Here is a 6,000-nt window from a genome sequence, read left to right as displayed (position 1 = left end):
TCCGCCTCCCGGGTTCACGCCATTCTCCTGCCTCAGCCTCCCGAGTAGCTGGGACTATAGGTGCCCGCCACCACGCCTGGTTAATTTAATTTTTTTGTATTTTTAGTACAGACGGGGTTTCACTGTGTTAGCCAGGATGGTCTCGATCTCCTGATCTCGTGATCCGCCCGCCTTGGCCTCCCAAAGTGCTGGGATTACAGGCGTGAGCCACCGCGCCTGGCCCTCTGTATTCTTAGCCTCACTAAGGCTGATCTGGAACACTCGGTCATATGGGATCCTCCCACTTCGGCCTCCCTAAATGCTGGGATTACAAGCGTGAACGCCTCTTATGTGAGTATAGGAATAGAACAGAAGGGGGTGCTTCCTTCCTGTCTCCTCCCCCAAACCTACAGCTGTCTGGGATTTACTGGGACGCTAGGAGATTTTCTCTCTAGAGGGTAGGATGGGCGTGGACAAGTTGTTATCTTTATAATGTTCTTATTAGATTAAGACTGCCAGAGAGTGGCAGGTGCATTGGCTCACGCCTGTAATCCCAGCACGTTAGGAGGCCGAGGTGGGTACATTGCTTGAGCTCAGGAGTTGGAGGACCAGCCTGGGGAACATAGCGAAACCCTGTCTCTACAAAAAATTAGCCAGGCATGGTGGCGCGTGTCTGTGATCCCAGCTACTCAAGAGGCTTAGGTGGGAAGATTGCTTGAGCCTGGGGAGGTAGAGGCTGTAGTGAGCCGAGACTGGGCCACTGCACTCCAGCCTGGGTGACAAAGTCAGACCCTGTCTCAAAATAAAGACCTGGCCGGGCACGGTGGCTCACACCTGTAATCCCAGCACTTTGGGAGGCCAAGGCGGGCGGATCACCTGAGGTCAGGAGTTCGAGACCAGCCTGGCCAACATGTGAAACCCCATCTCTACTAAAGGTACAAAAATCAGCCAGGTGTGGTGGCGGGCACCTGTAATCCCAGCTACTCAGGAGGCTGAGGGAGGAGAATCACTTGAACCCGTGAGGTGGAGTTGAAATGAGCTGAGAGCACGCCACTGTGCTCCAGGCTGGGCAACAGAGCGAAACTCTGTCTCCAAATAAATAAATAAATAAATAAATAAATAAAAGACCCTCAAAGGGGCTGGTCCGCCCCCTCCACCAGCTGTCCCCAATGATGTCCTCATGATTAAAGCTGAAATGAATCAGGAACACGTGGACCACATTTCAAGTGGATTAAAAACGAGAAAGTGAGCTTGGCCACCGTGGCTCACACGTGGAATCCCAGTTTTTTGGGAGGCTGAGGTAGGAGGATTGCTTAAGGCCAGGAGGTTGAGACTAGTCTGGGCAATATGGTAAAAGCCCATCTCTATTAAAAAAAAAAAAAAAAAAAATGCCGGGTGTGGTGGCTCACGCCTGTAATCCCAGCACTTTGGGAGGCTGAGGCGGGTAGATCACGAGGTCAGGAGATCAATACCATCCTGGCTAACACGGTGAAACCCCCTCTCTACTAAAAATACCAAAATTAGCTGGGTGTGGTGGCGTGTGCCTGTAGTCCCAGCTACTTGGGAGGCTGAGGCAGGACAATTGCTTGGACCCGGGAGACGGAGGTTGCAGTGAGCAGAGATTGTACCACTGCACTCCAGCCTGGGCAACAGATCAAGACTGCATCTCAAAAAATAAAATAAATAAAGCCGGGCGTGGTGGCTCACGCCTGTAATCCCAACACTTTGGGAGGCCGAGGTGGGTGGATCACCTGAGGTTAGGCATTCTAGACCAGCCTGGCCAACATGGTGAAACCCTATCTCTATTAAAAATACAAAAATTGGCCAGGTATGATGGCAGGTGCCTGTAATCTCAACTACTTGGGAGGCTGAGGCAGGAGAATTGCTTGAACCGGGAGATGGAGGTTGCAGTGAGCCGAGATCCCGCCACTGCACTCCAGCCTGGGCATCGTAGCGAGATTCTGTCTCAAACTATCCCAAATGATTAGAAATAGGTTTATTTGAGGCTAAAAGTCCTATGCTGGCAATTTTTCATTCATGATACCTGTGGGAGCTATCGTTAGCCCTAATTTACACACAAAGGTGAGGAGGCTAGAGAAGAATGTGAATGAGCTACTCACAGTCACACAGCTTCTGGCTAGCTCAGCCCCAGCCTGGGCCTCGCTGTCTGGATTCTTTCTCCTTTTTTTTTTTTTTTTTTTTTTTTTTTTTTTCTGAGACAGAGTTTCCATCTTGTTGCCCAGGCTGGAGTGCAATGGGGACCTCGGCTCACCACAACCTGCGCCTCCCAGATTCAAGCGATTCTCCTGCCTCAGCCTCCCTAGTTGCTGGGATTACCGGCATGCGCCACCACGCCCAGCTAATTTTGTATTTTTAGTAGAGACGGGGTTTCTCCATGTTCGTCAGGCTGGTCTTGAACTCCCGACCTAAGGTGATCCATCCGCCTCGGCCTCCCAAAGTGCTGGGATTACAGGCGTCAGCCACCGCGCCCAGCCATTCAGTTATACTCTTTTACAGGGACACAGCCAGAACTCAGCACTAAGGTATACATACCTCTGAAGGAGAGGCAACAGTTCCCATGCCCCGAACCCCAGATGGGGAGTAAGAGTTTAAGAACAGGTATTCCTGAAAGTCAAGAATGGGAGAGAAGCTGGACAGCTGGACACGGTGGCTCATGCCTGTAATCCCAGCACTTTGGAAGGCCAAGGCAGGTGGATCACCTGAGGTTAGGAGTTCGAGACCAGTCTGGCTAACATGGTGAAACCCCGTCTCTACTAAAAATACAAAAATTACCCAGGCGTGATGGTGCGTGCCTGTAATCCCAGCTACTCAGGAGGCTGAGCCAGGAGAATGCCTTGAACCTGGGAGGGGGAGGTTGCAGTGAGCCAAGATCGTGCCACTGCACTCCAGCCTGGGCTCCTATAATCCCAGCATGTTGGGAGGCCAAGGTGGGAGGATTACTTGAAGCCAGGAGTTTGAGACCAGCCTGTTCAACATAGAGACACCCCTGTCTATACAAAAAATTTAAAAATTAGCCAGTCATGGTGGTGTGCACCTGTGGTCCCAGCTACTTGGGAGGCTGTGGTAGGAGGATTGCTTGGGCCTGGGAGGTCGAGTCTGCAGGGAGTAGTGACTGTGGCACCACTGCACTCCAGCCAGGCAACAGAATGAGGCCCTGTCTCGGAAATAAAAGAGTGGGAGAGAAGAGAGACGGGGCAGGCAAGTCTGAGGAAACAGAATCTGGGTTCTGAAAATTCTGGGAGGTCTGTGGAGTTCATTCTTTCACCACGTATGGCCACCGCATTCAGACTGAGTGCCTACTGTGTGCCAGCCCTTCCGCTGGGTCCTATGGGCGTGGCTGGAGGAGACTGACATGAAACAAACACAGCCCTTCACAGCAGGGATCCGGGCAGAGGGGACCCTGATGCGGTGGCAAAGGATAGCAGGGCAGTTGCTGGCACTTCTCCAAGGAGTCACATTCCCCCTGGACTGACGGAGCACGGGGGTGCCGTGAGGCCTGCCTGCCTCTCACATTGCTGCCGGACAGGAGCCATAACGGGCATCTCACAGGGCTCAGTGTAGCCCTGACAACGCTGCCATTCGGCCCCCCCCGTTCTGGTGGAATTCTTCATTTTTCTTTGCATTCCTATCTGGCTATAACAATAGCACAGGACTGTCATAGGAGATGATAAAATCTTCCTCCCAAGCTTATCACATCTGGTTTTGAGCCTTTAGGGTTCGGCCTTCCCTCACCATCCCGCCAGAGAAGGTCTCTCTCCCTCAGGCACTGTGCCACATACCATCTTTTTTTGTGTTTTGTTTTTTTTTGAGACGGAGTCTCACTCTGCTGACCAGGCTGGAGTGCAGTGATGTGATCTTGGCTCACTGCAACCTCCACCTCCTGGGTTCAAGCGAGTCTCCTGCCTCAGCTGCCGGAGTAGCTGGGACTACAGGTGTGCGCCACCACACCTGGCTTATTTTTGTATTTTTAGTAGAGATGGGGTTTCGCCAACCATGTTGACCAGGCTGATCTTGAACTCCTGACCTCAGGTGATCTGCCCGCCTTGACCTCCCAAAGTGCTGGGATTATAGGCATGAGCCACCGTGCCCGGCCCACCACATAGCTTTTTTTTTTTTTTTTTAAAAAGACCAAGTCTCGCTCTGTTGCCAGGCTGGAATGCAGTGGCGCAATCTTGGCTCACTGCAACCTCCGCCTCCCGGGTTCAAGTGATTCTCTTGCCTCAGCCTCCTGAGTAGCTGGGACTACAGGCGCCTGCCACCACACCTGGCTAATTTTTGTATTTTTAGTAGAGACGGGGTTTTACCATGTTGGCCAGGATGGTCTCAATCTCTTGACGTCGTGATCTGCCCGCCTTGGCCTCCCAAAGTGCTGTAATTACAGGCGTGAGTCACTGCACCCAGCCCTCATTTTCTATTTTTATTTTATTTTATTTTGAGACGGAGTCCCGCTCTGTTGCCCAAGCTGGAGGTGCAGTGGCATGATCTCGGCTCACTGTAAGCTCCACCTCCCTGGTTCACGCCATTCTCCTGCCTCAGCCTCCCAAGTAGCTGGGACTACAGGCGCCTGCCACCATGCCTGGCTAATTTTTTGTATTTTTTTTTTTTTAGTAGAGATGGGGTTTCACCACGTTAGCCAGGATGGTCTTGATCTCCTGACCTCGTGATACTCCCACCTCGGCCTCCCAAAGTGCTGGGATTACAGGCGTGAGCCACCGTGCCCGGCCTATTTTTACTTTTTCTTTTCTTTTTTTTGAGATGGAGTTTCGCTCTGTTGCCCAGGCTGGCATGCAGTGCCATGATCTTGGCTCACTGCAACCTCTGCCTCCCGGGTTCAAGCAATTCTCCTGCCTCAGCCTCCAGAGAAGCTGGGATTACAGGCACCCGCCACCATGCCTGGCTAAGTTTTTTTTTTTTTTTTTTTTTTTTGAGACGGAGTCTTGCTCTGTCACTGGGGCTAGAGTGCAGTGGCCGGATCTCAGCTCACTGCAAGCTCCACCTCCCAGGTTTTACGCAATTCTCCTGCCTCAGCCTCCCATGTAGCTGGGACTACAGGCGCCCCCCACCTCCTCCAGCTAGCTTTTTGTATTTTTTAGTAGAGACAGGGTTTCACCGTGTTAGCCAGGATGGTCTCGATCTCCTGACCTCATGATCCGCCCGTCTCGGCCTCCCAAAGTGCTGGGATTACAGGCTTGAGCCACCGCGCCCGGCCCCAATTTTTGTATTTTTGGTAGAGTCGAGGTTTCACCATCTTAGCCAGGCTGGTCTTGAACTCCTGACCTTGTGATGTGATCCACGGGCCTCGGCTTCCTAAAGTGCTGGAATTACAGGCGTGAGCCACCGTGCCTGGCGTAGCATCTTATTTTTTTTTTTTTTTTTGAGACGGAGTCTCGCTTTGTCGCCCAGGCTGGAGTGCAGTGGCCGGATCTCAGCTCACTGCAAGCTCCGCCTCCCGGGTTTACGCCATTCTCCTGCCTCAGCCTCCCGAGTAGCTGGGACTACTGGCGCCCACCACCTCGCCCGGCTAGTTTTTTGTATTTTTAGTAGAGACGGGGTTTCACCATATTAGCCAGGATGGTCTCGATCTCCTGACCTCGTGATCCGCCCGTCTCAGCCTCCCAAAGTGCTGGGATTACAGGCTTGAGCCACCGCGCCCGGCCTCATCTTATTTTTAAAAAATTCTTATTAATGGTTGGGAATGGTGGCTCACACCTGTAATCCTAGCACTTTGGGAGGGCAAGGCGGGAGGATCACTTGAGGTCAGGAGTTCAAGATCAGCCTGGCCTACACTACTAAAAATACAAAAATTAACCAGGCACTGTGGTGGGCACCTGTAATCCCAGCTACTCAGGAGGTTGAGGCAGAATTGCTTGAACCCAGGAGGCGGAGGTTGCAGTGAGCCAAGATTGTGCCACTGCACTCCGGCTTGGGTGACAGAGCAAGACTGTCTCAAAAAAAAAAAAAATTACTTTTTTGAGACGCAGTCTGGCTTTATCGCCCAAG

This window comes from Macaca thibetana, chromosome 19, assembly GCF_024542745.1.
Source record: "Macaca thibetana thibetana isolate TM-01 chromosome 19, ASM2454274v1, whole genome shotgun sequence".
NCBI classification, from domain to species: Eukaryota; Metazoa; Chordata; class Mammalia; order Primates; family Cercopithecidae; genus Macaca; species Macaca thibetana.
This window is presented reverse-complemented; position numbering follows the sequence as displayed.